This window comes from Emydura macquarii, unplaced genomic scaffold (genome assembly GCF_026122565.2).
Source record: "Emydura macquarii macquarii isolate MOO-44397 ecotype Brisbane River unplaced genomic scaffold, CSIRO-AGI_Emac_v2 contig_2473, whole genome shotgun sequence".
NCBI lineage: Eukaryota > Metazoa > Chordata > Testudines > Chelidae > Emydura > Emydura macquarii.
In genome coordinates this window covers 32,029,265-32,044,704 of record NW_027132610.1, presented here as the reverse complement: position 1 = coordinate 32,044,704, position 15,440 = coordinate 32,029,265, and the positions used below count along the sequence as shown (strand labels likewise).

Below are 15,440 nucleotides of genomic sequence, written 5' to 3'. Positions count from 1 at the left end.
AGAGCTCTATGTCAAAATCTACTATTTGCTAGTTTCTCTTGATCACTTAACATCTGGCTTTTAAGCCCTTCTCTCCTAGATCAGCTCTGATGCCTTGTTAATACAAGGAAAGGATGATCACAAGGATGAGAAAGGTTGACCAAGGAATAAAGGATCAAAGGAGAGAAAGCTAGAGCCTTGCTAATGCCTCCTCAGCTGGTGGGCCTCCAGGTCCCACTCCCATACACTCCACAAAAGGTATGTCTACACAGCAAAGAAAAACCCACAGCTGGCCCATGGCAGCAGACTCAGGCTCAGAAGACTCAAGAGGTGTGTTACCAGATTTGCCTGTCACCTTGGGGTGCACTCTTTTATTAGGGTTATGTTCAAACAGCACATCCAGGCTGACACCCTCTTATGCCCCTGAACTCAGCAGTCTGGATCAAGCAGTACTTCTAAGCTGCCACCCTCATATGCCATAGGTTCAGCACATTCCTATCCCCATTTTCAAATTATAATTGTTCTGGTAGTAACCCCCCCCTCCCCCGATGAGCAAACCCCACAGGATTTTTGGGCATTACAGGGATCTTTGGCTTAGGTAAGAGGAGTGTTGCTGCAGAGTAAAATAAAGAAGCAAAGAACACATAAGAGTAGACGAAGTTCAGAGAAAGTCTGGCAACCAGCTTGATTATAAAAGTTATTTTATTGCCAGGTATAAAAAACTCATGATACTAGTAGTAATAGCCATACAAGGAGAAACAACCAACCAAATAGTTACAATATTACACAATTTCAATTGGGGCATTGGGGAAACCTAGCTCAAATTTAATTATAAAAGTCAGGTTTAGAAAGCTATACCTGGAGTAAAAACAAAGAGAGAGGGAGAGAGAGAGAGTTTGGGGTCTTACCACTCTGTGAAGCTTGAACTGGTCAAGGTTTCCACGTCGTTGATGTAGCTGAGGGTCTGGAGTGCTGGAGACAGGCAGAGCCCCCAACATGATCAGTCAGGAAAAGGTGAAGTCCCAGTGGAACTCGAACAGCTTTTGGATCCAGGCATCAGAACAGAGATTTGAACATGGGTAGGGGTTTTGTAGGGAAGACACAATGGTTCAAGACAGAACACTAGATTTCTTTATGGGTAAACAATGACTCCAGGGAGTATACCAGAGTTGTTTTGTTTGGGCTAGACAATAGGAACTAATAATTCCTGGCTATGGCTGGTGTTCCTTCAAGGGAGCTCACACTGCAATTAGGCAGATTCAGTATTTGGATGCCAGTAGAGGGTTCATTATTAGAATTGGTCTGATAACTACTGAACTAGGGGTGTGCAGGCATGGGTTCATTAACATCAGGAGCAGAGATCCCACTCATGCAGTGCTTCCCTGCTTCTCTGGTCCCAGAGTTCAGTGTGGTCTGTGCCTTGGAATCTCTGTTCTGGATTCTGTATGCTAGTGGAGATGCCTCTCTGTCACACCTTTGAAGCAAATGAGGCTAGGGGAGTTGCTTAATCCTGTCACCCTTGTCCCAAGGGGTTTAGTTGTCTCCCATTGCTTTTTCATGCTCTTTGTAGGTCTTTCTTCTGATCAGTTCTGGTTCAAACACAGGCTGTGGGAGGGAATCCTTCGTGAGTCAGACAGGCTGGGTACTGCACCCTGGCTGACAGGTAACAGGTGGGAAGGTCCCAGAGCTCGGGCTCCAGCCCAAGCCCAGAAGTCTACACCGCCATGAAATAGCCCTGCAGACTGAGCCAACTGGCATGGGCCAACTTTAGATTTTTCTTTGCTGTGTATGCAAACACACAGTCCCCAACGAATCACACTGTAAATTTTAAGCTAAAAGAGAACCAGACAGAATCAAACTCACCCACTCACCTCAAGAATTAGTGTTTGCTTTTTCCTCAGCAGGAGATCTCCCTCTCAAGCTCCCATGTTTGCTGCCCCCTGTTCACTAGCTCTTCACAAATCAGGGGGTCTGAGTATATTTGCAATTTTTTATGAAAATTTTGGTTGTTGTATTTACATGGGGGATGACAGTACTATGTTCTGTACTCATCCCTGGAATGGGCATCACCTAGATGATATGGGTCTTCTGGAATCAAAGTCAATAAAGGTTGCATCAAAATGAATTCAATAAATTCAGCAATCAAAAAGGTAAAATGAAATGCAGATTAACTACTGTACTAATTTAGTAATGTAACAGTAAGTTTAATTTAGCTGAATAGACCAGAACATAATAGAATAGAATTTCTTGGGGGATGGAGAAGACTGTAAATAAAAATGTCTATAATCTGATTGAGAAGACAAATGTTGAGCAGGGGTGAAATCCTGGGCCCACTGAAGTCAATAAGAATTTGGCTACTGACTTCACTGGGGCCAGGATTTCACCCCAGATACTGTACGTGAGCTGAACAGGTTAATAGTATTTCCACAAAGACACTCATCATTGACCAGTGAATAACAAGATGGCTTGACGTTACTCATGATACTCATCAGTTTTATGAAATAAAATTGACAATGAATCTGGTATGTCTTATGGGTTGATGTATTTTTTATCTTGTAGATAACCTCTGTCTCATGCACCATCTAGCAGGGGGGTGAACAAGTAGGTTTTAAGATGGCCTGTATGGAGTACACTAATTATAGTTTAGTGTGACACAAACGTTATTAGCCAGATTGTCACAAGATAATGCTATCTAAATTAGTTATGCTGATGGTGTCATTATTTACGCTAGAAATAGTGACTTGAGGTGCTTAAACCCATTATAAGCTCTTATGGGAAATAGTGAGAGATTTTTAAAAAGTGGAATAAATATCCTATGGCAAACTGTACCTCATGCTATTGAGAAGTACGAAGAAATTGTGAGTACTGATACATTTTAGTGACAGGTGTATAAAAGAAAGATCAAGTGAATTTTACAGCAGTCTACAATATGTCATTTTAATGCATATAGCTGTGCTGTAAAACATAATGCTCATTACCCATATTTTAGCTTATTGACCAAAAATCATATGCTAGTCATTAACATACAATGGTGTCTGAGATAAGTTATAATTAATAACATTTATTATCCAAATTGTGGTACTCCCAAAGGTCTCAGATGGGACTATTGTGCCCCACATGGTATAAGTACCAAAGAAATTATTATACCTGCCTCAAAGAGCTTAGATTTTAATTTGAAATAAGGCTCAACAAGTTAGTTTAACAAGTAGTAAAAGAGCAGTGAGGAGCAGAGATGAGTATAATTAATAAGATCATGTGGTCCTGACTGTTGTTCAGCCTAGCTATCATTTGCATGATCTCCTCCTCTATTTAGAATAGGAGGTATGTGCAATAAGGGTGTAGTAACTGTCAAGACTATATGTAGATTTTTCATCATCATCTATTCTCAGTATATTGCAGGGTAAAGTTCTTTCACTATCAAGTTGAAGTTTTGCTGCCAGAACCTTGCCATGCTTGGTTAGTACTGCACAGGAAAGGTATGATTAACCAAGGTTAATGAGGTATTAAGCAAATCTGATCCACTGGTCTTACTATCCAGTTTGAGCCTAAAGACTTATCTTTCTCTGTAGTACAACTGTGCTATTACTGTCCTGGGGTGTGTGTGTATATATATATAAATATATAAGATGGAGTCAAACTACAAGTATTGAAAAATTATGCCTGTTTCAGCATAACAATTGCTATGCACACACACACACAAATAAGTATTACTCCTGTCTAAAAAGATCAGTTCTGTATAAAGAAGAAAGTTAGATAAAGCAGTTATCTAATCTGTAGCACTGAATGAAAACAGACAATATTTTATATTTGATTACAAGAAATGCTAGATACTCAGGTAATACTCCCCAAATTGGGAAAAAAAGAAAAAAAAAAAAAAAGAGGACTATAACAATTGTTATACTAGAACAAACAAATAGTATTTCTGTGCTGAAAGCTTGGCTAGGACAGTGGCTAATATTGACAGTTTCACAGTAAGACATAAGCCACCCATCTACAAAACAATTTCCCTAATATGAAATTCTTTTCAGAATCCCAGGTGCTGATAGGTTTATGTCCTAATGTATGACTGATAGCCTTTGTAATTTTACCTTCTCATCTTCTTTTAATGCCTACGAATACAGTATGGTGTCAGCAGCTGCTTTTTTCCTCTCTAATTTGTCAATCACATAGCAGCTATTCAAAGGAAGTCAGTTTAAAGAAAATATAGGGCACTTTGGGGAAGAGCTGCACAACCCAATGGCAAATTGAAATTCTAATGCAGTCCTCTGAATAAGTGCTGAGTGCAAGTGTGGATTTAGTGAGACAAAATATGGAGTCAAAAGCAGGCACCAACAACTATTTTAGTTCAGGAGCCAGAGAGAATTATAGGGAATCTATGTCCAGCAGCTTCAGTTAAAAATAACCTTTATATTCATTACAATGAAATTCTGTCTTTTGCACCAAACCACATTCTTTCTTTGTGTGTGTGTGTGTGTGTGTGTGTGTGTGTGTGTGTGTGTGTGTATTGGAGGGGCAGAGGAAAAATCAGATAAACAGTGAGTGCACTTTTATTTAGTTGTTGGTAATTATGATGTAGAATGATATGGGAGACAACTAACTTTGGTTCTGGTCCATACTCTGATGCTGACTTGCTATGTGACCTTGGGCAACTTACTTACAAAAACTGAGGCTCAGAAAGACTATCTGCATTTTTGGGGCTATTAGTTGTATAAATGTGGTACAAGAAGCAGAGTTGCAGGGGGCGAAGTCCAGCTCTGGTTGTTGAGGATCATGAGATCTGTGCTGGATTATCTGACACTGTAGTTTGGGGATGATTAGGCGTCACCGGTGGTGCTAAACAAGACCATAGTGAAAACAGCCATCACCCTCTATTGACAGATATTAAATATACATTATTTATAAATACATTTCTATTAAAACTGACTCTTGTAGAAATTCATTCTTATTTGAAGAATCATTTTACATATTGTACCGAAACACCACAGCATAATATATCATACTGTAGGACAAATTGACAAAAATGATATAAACTGTATATATAGTACTCAGAAATACAATGGAATAACATTGCCTGACAAAAAAGCAGCAGCAAATGCAAATATGAAATCATATACATAGATCATATTGGACACCACCAATTAACCTACTACAGGGCAACCCAATGAATGTTAGGAGGTAAACAAAATAGAGCCAAGGGTTACTTACATATATTTTGGGCATATTAAATAAAATAATTTGGGTTAATAAAGTTCAAATTACAATGAATAATACAGAGAGCACTAAAACAATGTACTTCTGCCAATACCATTGTGCATAGAAGGTAAGGGGAAAAGTGAGAAGAATAATGAGAAAATAAATGCATATACAGTGGTCTAGTATCAAGGATGGAATACTTAGATGCCTTAGAACTCTAACTGGATTCCAGAAGATTCAGTCTGCTCCTTCTGTGATAGATGAATAAAAAACAAAAATAAATTAAACGGATTACACTGTTATGGCAGATGTCAGCAGGTGGCATGATTACAGTGTTCCAAGGAGTTTGTTGATTTGCAAGCAATTTTTTAGTCTACAAAGACTATTGCTGATTTTTTTTCATTATGAAATATTCTGTGTAGAGGAAGCTGTTGCAAGCAGCAAGATGCTTGTATAGGTTCTAGGTGCAGAATTACTTACATATGATATTTCTGAAGGTAGGGTTGCACGTATGCTATTTACAACTGCCTCTGTTCCAGGACTGGTGTATATGTTTAAATAAATAGGTAATATACTCACACTCCATATCATTGATTTTTGCTCCACCAGGAATCTGATCTGCAGCCCCCAGACTTCTGTTACCCTTTGGCAGAGAGATGATGCTGGTGTCAGACATAAGACACTAGCATTACAAGTAGGGGCAACAATGTAGTCACATCAGATACACATTTTAAAAATAAAAAAATTATGTACGGGCCAGATATTAACTTGGTGTAAATCAGTGAGTTTAGTAGAGACATGGATTTATACTAGCTGATGATCAGCCACATATTTACATATGAATATGCATACTAGTCCATTCAGTTTTGTAAGATACGATAAGCTATCCTGAACAGGGTACATGCCTTTTAAAATATTATAAATAGCCATGTGGGACATGAAAAAAAATGTTTTAAAAAAATGTCATGTGGCCCTCACACTTGCAATACAAACAAGTGACCAGATTCACCCAGTGTTAGTCATTCTGGCATAAAGCTGAAGTATTTAAATTAATGGTGTTATGCCAACAGAAAACTGAAGCAGTGTAATAGTTCATTGGGCCACATATTGGTAACACATCGAGGAATCATCAACCTCAAACTCTGCTTAGATTGCATCCCCTTGTCTTGGAATCATGATATAATGGAAAATGTATAAGATTAGGATGTCTTTCTGACTCATGGGCTGCAGAAATTCTCTTTTTATGCCTCAGTAGTTTTTAATTTCAGTATTTCAGTTTACTAAATTGTATTTTATTTAGTAATGCCCCATATAGTTTACAGTGCATATGTCCTCTATTAGCTTTTCAATTTAGTAATCTGTTCCTGGTTTTTGCAGCTCTCATTTGGCTTGTTTCAACCTTGAAGAAGGCACAGCCCTTCTTGGAGCTGTATCTCAGCATTAATCAATGCTGAGTGGCCACTATTCCTGTCATAGTCTTTGAAATGAAGAATCAACATGGCAACCACCTGGAGTTTAGTGTTTGAACTATTCATTTGTGCATCTACTATTGTTGCATACATTTTGTCTATTTTAAATCTACGTCCTTGTATGCAAGGTGAAGCAATGTATTTATATCGAAGTATATAATGTACACAAAGCCTGACAGTGAAAATCTCATACCACAGTAAATTTAACTACTTCAAGTGGTAAGGGTGGCATTGACCAAAGTACTCTAAGCACTTTAATTCTCACTGAAATCAATGGGAGTTAGGCACCTAAATACCTCTGTAAATCCCACCCCAAGCAACTAGTTTTAATGGACCCCACAGTGCAGTGAGAAATAAACCAATATTAATTATTTGTGCATAATTTATGGTAAAGCCTCGGTTACAGCAGCAAATTCACCCCTTTTTTTGCCTTCTAACTATTAACAAAAATAGCCTTAAGTTTGACATGTGAGGAAGTCAAAAGTAAACAAAGTCCAAAAGTTGAGATTTCTCTGTCAATATTAACTCATCCAGATATAAGGTCATATGCTGGAAAATAAATTCAATCTTTTCAAACTTGGATGCCTAAAGTTAGCCACAGAAAAGCCCCATGTTTAGGCACTAGAATAAACCTGATTTTCAAAGGTATTGTGTTCTGGTAGCTCCCACTGACTTCCAGAGTGACTGAATATCTGGAACTCCCACTGAAGTCTGGCCATTTATTTTGGTGCCTAATTTATAGCACAGAGTATGAAAATGTTGGCCTTATTGCTATTTTTGGAGCAGAGAGTTTTGGGTTCATGTCCTAAGAGGAAAGAATTTTTCAAGATACCTCATGTTTTGAATAAAGCTATTCTTATGCAACCAAAGACTCAGTCATTTGGGGTTTTGCCTGATCTCATTCCTTTCCATGTTAAGTTCAGAATGTTCTTGTAAGGCTCCCTGGGAAAGTTAAGAAGCAAGAACAGAATCTAATCTTCTACAGATTTGCCCTCTGTGGAGACGGAGTACAAAGTAAGTGTAAAACATTCTCTGGCTTGGTAGAATTTTACACACCTACTTTGCACTCATTTTATACCAATGTAAATGATGACAGAGTGCAAGGCAGTAGATAATGGTCCCTGAATCTTTGACCATGCAAAAATATATTCAAGAGTGTAAGATTACCCCAACTAACTGGAATTATAGAAATGACTGAAGCCATCCTGGAGTTTGAGGTTAAAATACTAAGTTTGTTTTAAATGCTGTTTCCCAATGCTTGGTTTGCTGTTACAGTGAACAATAATGAAGCAGTGGATGAGCCCTGTGCATCACCTTCATGGTCTAAAATAAAAATATTTGACTACATAATCTGTCATTTAAAAGGGAAAAGACTATTACATGCCATATTAAATAATGACTTAAATAAAGCGTGAGTAGATATTATCTATTTGCTAGTATATAAACACATAAATCTGCCATGTCTTTCTTGCATGCTGTATACACACACACACAATTAGAAATTAAACAATGCTGCTAATAAAATCTAACAAACAAGAGTTACACAGAAATTCTAACCCAGAGAAAACCTGAAGCAGCAAATTCCCAAGAATATTAATCTGACTACTACATAGTTGCTTTAATATATGATTCCTTAAGCAGCAAAACAGTCACTAAAATAATTAAACACTTGTAGAAATCTCAGCTATCTAACGTAGATTTGTGAATCAAGTGCAAACATAGGCCTAGCTCCTCCACCTTCTCCATGTGACTTTCTCCAGCTCTAAGGAGCATGTTCTTCTGGCTCCACGCAAATGTGAGGGCCCATCCGTGTGGAACAATTTGTAGATTCAGGGCTAACAAAAGTAATCCAAGAAACACACTGTGGGTGAGGTAATCTTTTACTGAACCAACTTTTGTTAAAACAAACAACCTTTCAAGAAACACAGCTTTTCTACAGGTCTCGGAAAGATACTCAGTGTGTCATAGCTAAATATAAGGTGCAACAGATGTCTTGGATGACTATGCTAAGCAACTTCCTTCTTCTCTCCTTTACTTCCACCCACACCTATCTAAACAAATTTGTCAGCTGAGATGAGCTCTCTCAAAGACCTCCTAAGAGACAGTGAGGAAAGTTATTCTCTAGGCACATTAGCAGTTCAATATTTATAGATTAGGGAATTTAGAAGTCATGGGCAATTTTTTGCAAGCTAATAGAGTTTTAAAATGTTATAGAATTAAGACACTACATCTTACTCTATTTTTTCAGTACATTAAACAAAATTCCCAAGAAATTCTACAGAAAAAAACAAAACACCCGCCTCCCAAAAGCCCTATGAGCCTGGTCACCTCCTCCTCTTTCAGAAAAAAAATAAATGGGTGAAGGTTGAGGAAATTTAGTTTTTCCTTGTTTAGAATCTTTCAGGTTTGTACCTTTGAACAGGGTTTGCCCCTTGAAGCTCACAGAATAGGGAGTGAGATACGTCCAAAGGCCTGCAGATATCCCAAAATCTGCAAAGATCCCATGTGAGAAGTACATGGGACTCTTACACACAATACTGTCTTTGTGTAATGTTATGTTTACACAACAGCAATATATCTGCATGTTCATAAGAATCACAATGTAACATCCAAAATTTAGAAAGCAGTTTGCATATGAAGAGTTTTACCATACAAGAGACACCTAATAAACATTAATAAAGTTCTCTTTAATAATAATTGGATATTACTTTAGAAACAAACATCACTTGTGGTTGGAGTCTATTTTTCCTCCTCTGCTCCATTGAATAGTCACATCCTTTTTCCAATTGTGATATCACTTGGTGTCAAAGAAAAGTGATCTACATAGAGAGCAATTGATGAAAGTCTCAAATAAACGTTTATGCTTCATTTTCATCCACAAAACTGGACATTTGTTTCCCTTTGGTTGAACTAACAATTAATGAGTTGCACATTTAAAGCGCCTATTGATTCAAAGACATTTTCAAACACCAGTTTCCCCAATGAGTAAGTGATGCTGCATAATATGTTGATTTGAGTTAGGCCACAAAATTGTTGAGCCCTTTTATCTGCAAAATACCCAGTTATACTGCTGTTTTCTTGAGTAAATGATAGTATAAACTAGCATTCAGTTTATTTGATTGATTGTAATTAAATTATAGTGACATGTTTTCCTCATAAGAGCTCATTTAGTGCTCCAAAGTTTTACTCTTCTATTCTTATAGCCAATTTATTTAGCAGACAAAACCAACTGTTCTTGAGTAATACTATCTATTGCATTTATTTATTTACTTTTCTTTCTTTCCAGAGACTGAAGAGTAATATTCACTCTGTGCCCTGATTACTAGGTGTATGTTTGCAACTGGCAAACAGTTACACAAATGACAAATGTCATTCATCTTCATGTCTGCTTTAGTATTATGCTTTTAGGAGTGTATTTACTGGAAATACTCATTCTTACATAGGCTGTTAAAATAGTGAGGTTCTTGAATTTACGAGGTGAGAATGAAAGTGCTTAAACAACATGTGCTTTGCTAGATGAGAGAGTTCAGCACAGTCACTGGAGAATAATAGACATTCATGTAAGAGAGTTTCATGATCAACTTCTCCTAAAATGCTGACAGTCTTAACTGCATGAGCAGACCAAGGGGCATATTTTGTTTTATTGTTAACTGAAAAACAGCTCGATAATGAGGGAAAGTTTTTTTTTTTGATGTCTCATCCTATTGAGTCTTGACCCTCCTTCAAAAGATTATTACCAGCAGATGGCTCAGACTTGAAATACTAATCATTCATAATTCCCTTTTCAAAGTGCTCACTTTTTTGTATAAATTCAGAAAGTATCAGCACCAGTGTGTAGTACTGCACACTGTATTTCAAGCACCATGTGCTGTGTAATGAGGACAGGACTTCATGCTTCTAAAACTAAACTACCTCTTTATTGAAAGTACTGCAACACAGCTAGCATTCCAGCCATGTGCTTAGACTGTCTTCCTGTTTCCTACTACAACCTCGTCCCTTCTACAGCCTGTCCTTCTCCCTCTAAATTCCATGCAGGTTGCTACACAGACTCTAATTTTACATTAAAAAACATAAAAAGGGAAAAAAGTAAATAAAATATACTGGCCTAATTTCAGCCCTCAAACAAGCCCCAGTGCTCCTCCATGACAATAAGAATCATGAAGGTTGGACTAGATGACCTACTGAGGTCCCTTCCAACACTAATATTCTATGATCACAAGACCAGGATGAAGCATGAGAGAACTGAGGACAAAACATTCTGTCAGAAGAGTGCAGCTATGCAATCAGCTACCAGAACAGACTAGGCAAATCCAGACTCTGACCATCTTTATCAAACACGGGGGGGAGACGGGGGGGAAAAAAACCTTCAAAAAATCCTTCCCCCACCCCTATGAGAGAGATACATATAACATTTACACCTGTTTCTGCTCCTAAACCTTCTCCCACCGCCGAATAAAATTCTATCAATACTAATACAGAGAGAAGGTTTCCAGGAACAGACGGCTCTTTATTGTAGCAGACAAATGTTTAACAAGATACAACAGCTGGAAACAGAAGCTAGAAGACAGCAACAACAAAAATGCCCCCCCCCCTTTTTTTTTTTTTTTTTTTTTTAGCAGAGCAAGGAAAGTTAAATATTGAAACAATTTACAACCTAATCTCAGCTGAATCTTAGCTCGTTGTACCAATATAAATCTTTAACAGCACCTTTTACTTCATTGGGAGCTATTTAGTGGTTGTTACTTTTGAAAAATCAGGCTATGTTTTGGGTCCCTAAATATAGACTTTGATACAGCGCTCATTTCTGAAACCTCTTTTTATATCTATGGATAAAAACTAATATAAAAAAATCCATAAATCCAAGCAGACAAAAAAACAGTCAGTAAGAAAAACATAATACACATCTCCTAACACCTTGGATTCTCAAATGAAACCACAGATATCAAATGCTTAAAGTATGCTCATCCAGGCATGAGACAAACATACTTTCTATCTTAATTAAGACCCTTATATATAGACACATAATATAGAGTGGAACTAAATGATCACATGTAAATTCTCAATGCAATATAATATTATACATTCTTTTCTACGATTCAGGCCTTGATTCACAGATTCCAAGGCCAGAAGGGATCATAGCCTGACCTACTGTATAACATACAAATTTGGTAAATTCTCTGGCCTACAGAATATCTTTTAGAAAAACATCCAATCTTCAGTTTAAAAAAATCAGCAATGGAGAATCCACCATGACCCTCGGTAAGTTGTTTCAAAGGTTAATTACTTTCACTTAAAAAATTACACCTTATTTCCACTCTGAATTTGTCTAGACTCCAGTTCCAGCCACTGGATCATGTTATAGCTTTCTCTGTGAGATTTAAAAGCCCATTATTAAATATTTGTTCCCCATATATATTTATAGACTGTAACCAACTAACCAAGACTTGCACATTAGAAACATGATCAAGTCATACTCACATGTATTTAAGCTACCATTTTTCTTTAGTTCTCTGATCTGTTCCTCATTATCTGTTAAGACAAGATCTAACAAAGAATTCCCCCATGTTGCCTGCAATACTTTTTAAATTAGGAAATTGTCATCTATATTTAGAAATTCCAAATGTTTTAGCGCTAGCAGCCTGAGCTCTCCTGAATGTCACTCAAATTGAAGTAAATTAATTGTATAATTAACACTGCATAGACAGTGCCTTGTGCCCATATTGGATCAGAGCTCCTTAACAGGGACTCCATGTGGGTGGACGTAGATCAGATTGAAAGATGAGGACTTCCAGACCCTGAACCAGAACCCTTTTAAAAGATTGGTCAGAGTCTTAGTGACTTGACATATGCCACAGACCAAGGGGTGGGGGCAACCCATGACCCAACCTCCTTTGGTCCAAATCACAGAGAGGCACCATAACCCATACATCAGCTTATAAACTACTCACTCAAATTGAGAGCAGGTAGGTATAGGGGCTCATGGGTTAGGGGAGGGAAATAGGCTGCTGGTACAGAGCTGTCAGAGAGGTAGAGGAAGGTCAGGTGGAGGAAGGCAAATATGTGCCTTCTGTAAGACAAAATACCTACCATCTGTAGTGCCAGCTTGTGTCAGGGAGCAATGCTACAAGGGCTCATTGTCTCCAGTGCCTCCTGCTGATCACCTGCCTCTTGCCAGGTTTTCCATGGATTAGCCTTCCAGCTGAGTCACATGAAGTTCAATCATTTTCCAGGGTAACAAAAATATCCAAATCAAAGTCCAAACACAACATAGCCTTCAACACTCCAATCCCGACTTGGGCTATTCCTCACCCTGTCCTTTGAGGTCAGTCTTCAGAACCACCCTTCCTTCTGTTGGGCTTGTATGCCTCCTCCTCAGGGGCTGGTAGGGGAACTCAGGCTCATCCAACACTGTGTTCTGACCCAGGGACCTTGTATTAAGCAACTAGGTTTTGCTTCTTCAAACATGGGGCTGTTTCCCTTGACCACTTCCTACCTCCAAGCCTCCTTGTATGGCTTCATACAGCGTGTGCTTTTAACATAGCATCCCTTTAGTTCCCAGGCTTCAGGCTTCTTCCTATATCCTCCCAACATCTCCTGTCTCTGCTGAGCTAACCCCTCTTCCTCCCTTCGCAGACTTCACTGAAGCATTTTTAGCTGACCCTACCTCAGGGCCTCAGCCATAGAAGCCTAACTTGTCTCCTGTGAGTCCTCCTACCTGACTTTTCACTACAGACAAGCCCTACCTCTTCTACCAGCTTACTCTTACTGAGTCCCCTACTGTTCCTTATAAGACACAGTGGCTAATGATTCCTACCTAGCTCCACCCCCTCTGGCCAGGAGACAACCAATCAATCACAGGTGTCCTAATTGGCTCTTAACCATTTATCTGACAGGTGTTGGGTGTAAGCCCCATCACATACGCCACACTTTAAATGTCACTTATCAATCCCTGCGCCAACTGGCTTTGGATCAGTAACTGAGCTATGACACTTCTTCAGTATCCTTAATGACAAAACCTATTCCTTAATTTTCCCAGTCCTATTGGTCCACATCCTCCTAACACCATGAATAATTTCAGCCCTCACCATAACAATACTAGAGGCCCAGTGACTTAATCAACCTTTACCCTCTTTATTACAGTTCCAGTCCCTGAATCAATACCGTGTAATTAAGATGGTTAGTCACACAGTGGTAGTATCAGTTAGTGAACTCAAGTAACAAATATATTTCCTGAATGACCTGTGAACTGAAGTACATTCACATATTGTGATACATTTACTCACATTGAAATGTACCTTAGGCCATAAATGATCCCCTCAAAGTCTACAAGATTACTTATGGTATAAGATACTAATTAGTCTGAGTAATGATATCATTAACTGACCCAGAGTGTCTGTTGAAAATTTTTCAATAATAAAGAAATTTTTAAAATTAATCTCTTTGTGAGCAATTCACAAAAAGAAAAGAGTCCTTTGGAGAAATTGTTTGCTTCAACAATTACAATCAGATCTAATTATTATGCAAGATCAATAGTCAAATCAGACTGAAAGTCTCATACTCTTTTTGGTTTAATCCTGCTCCAGTGAAGTCAGTGGTAAAACTCTCATTGACTATTGCCGGAGCAGGATTGTCACCTTAAAGCAGTATTTAAACAAGGGAATTACACTGTGGAATGTAGATATGTTATGAGGTACCCTGTTACAGTACTGTCAGGGAATGCATACATGGATTCCAGACTATATCTGGCACTCATAGTATCATAAATGAATAATTGTAAGTGTGTATGTGTGCGCGCGCGCGCGCGCGTGTGCGTGCCTCCCCCCAACCTTTTTTCTTCGTGATTGCCTCTGACATAAAGAATCATGATTTATTACAGGTCTTGGTAATGAGCAGCCTGAGCAAGACCAAAATTAATCACTATAATTCTAAAGTAAAAAGAATATTAAAAGAACTCAACATTTTTTGTCTCATTTGTAACTCTCCTATACAGATAACAAAGTGTCAGCAGTTATCTATGGTTTAGGAAACTGCAGATATATACCAGTATTTGCATAGTCCATTTTGATTTTTCACTGTCAATTATTCATTTTATACAGATACAGGAGTCACTTTTCAGAATCAGTTGAAAGTCTTAACTATTTCTTCCTTTCTCTTGGAACTTGTCTTGCTGGAAAAGTGCTATTTCAGGCTTGTTACACAATTTTATATTCTAAGGTGAAAGACATGCAGCAATGCAAATAAAGAAACACAGGTTACTGACCTGAACAACTTACAATCTAATACAATGGTGAAAAATAAATGCCTGTTATCAGTGGTGTATTGTGAGTCTCCGGCGCTCAGGGGCCAATGCTTGCATTTACACCCCTCCCTCGCTGGTGGCAGCCACACTGCCCCATGGGGGGGAGGGTCTGTGGGTCCATTTCCCACTCTCCTCCACTCCTCCCCCACTGTGGTGTGGCTGGGAGCAGGAGTAACAGGAGCAGATGCCCCCAGGCCACATGGCAGCAAGGGGAGCGTGATGAGTTCTGCCCTGGAACACTGCCTTTGGGTTGGCTGCCTGGCCCCTGTGCAGCCAGAATCCTCACAGCTCCCTGGTGTCCTTAAACTTCCAAAGCTGGGCTGTCTGTGAGGATAATCATCCCCTGGGGCAGCAGCCATCTGAGTGGCCCTATCTCTACCAGTGTCACCAGGAGCTTGCTCCTGCCTTTTTAGCATGTCAGTGTCAAGGTGGGGGCAGATCATGGTGAAATCTGCAGCATCTTCAGACTAAGCACACAGCCTACTGCTGAAAGCTTCCTT

General features: G+C 38.7%; 1 long non-coding RNA gene across 1 annotated transcript; it reads right to left on the bottom strand.

The window, feature by feature from the left end:
• Positions 1-4,755: 4,755 nt before the first annotated feature.
• On the bottom strand, positions 4,756-13,383 carry LOC137162873 (uncharacterized). Its single transcript, XR_010922539.1, has 3 exons — positions 12,729-13,383; positions 5,752-5,834; positions 4,756-5,423 (listed from the first exon to the last, which is right to left on the bottom strand). It is a non-coding gene; the product is annotated as an uncharacterized lncRNA (long non-coding RNA).
• Between the last annotated feature and the right edge of the window lie 2,057 nt (positions 13,384-15,440).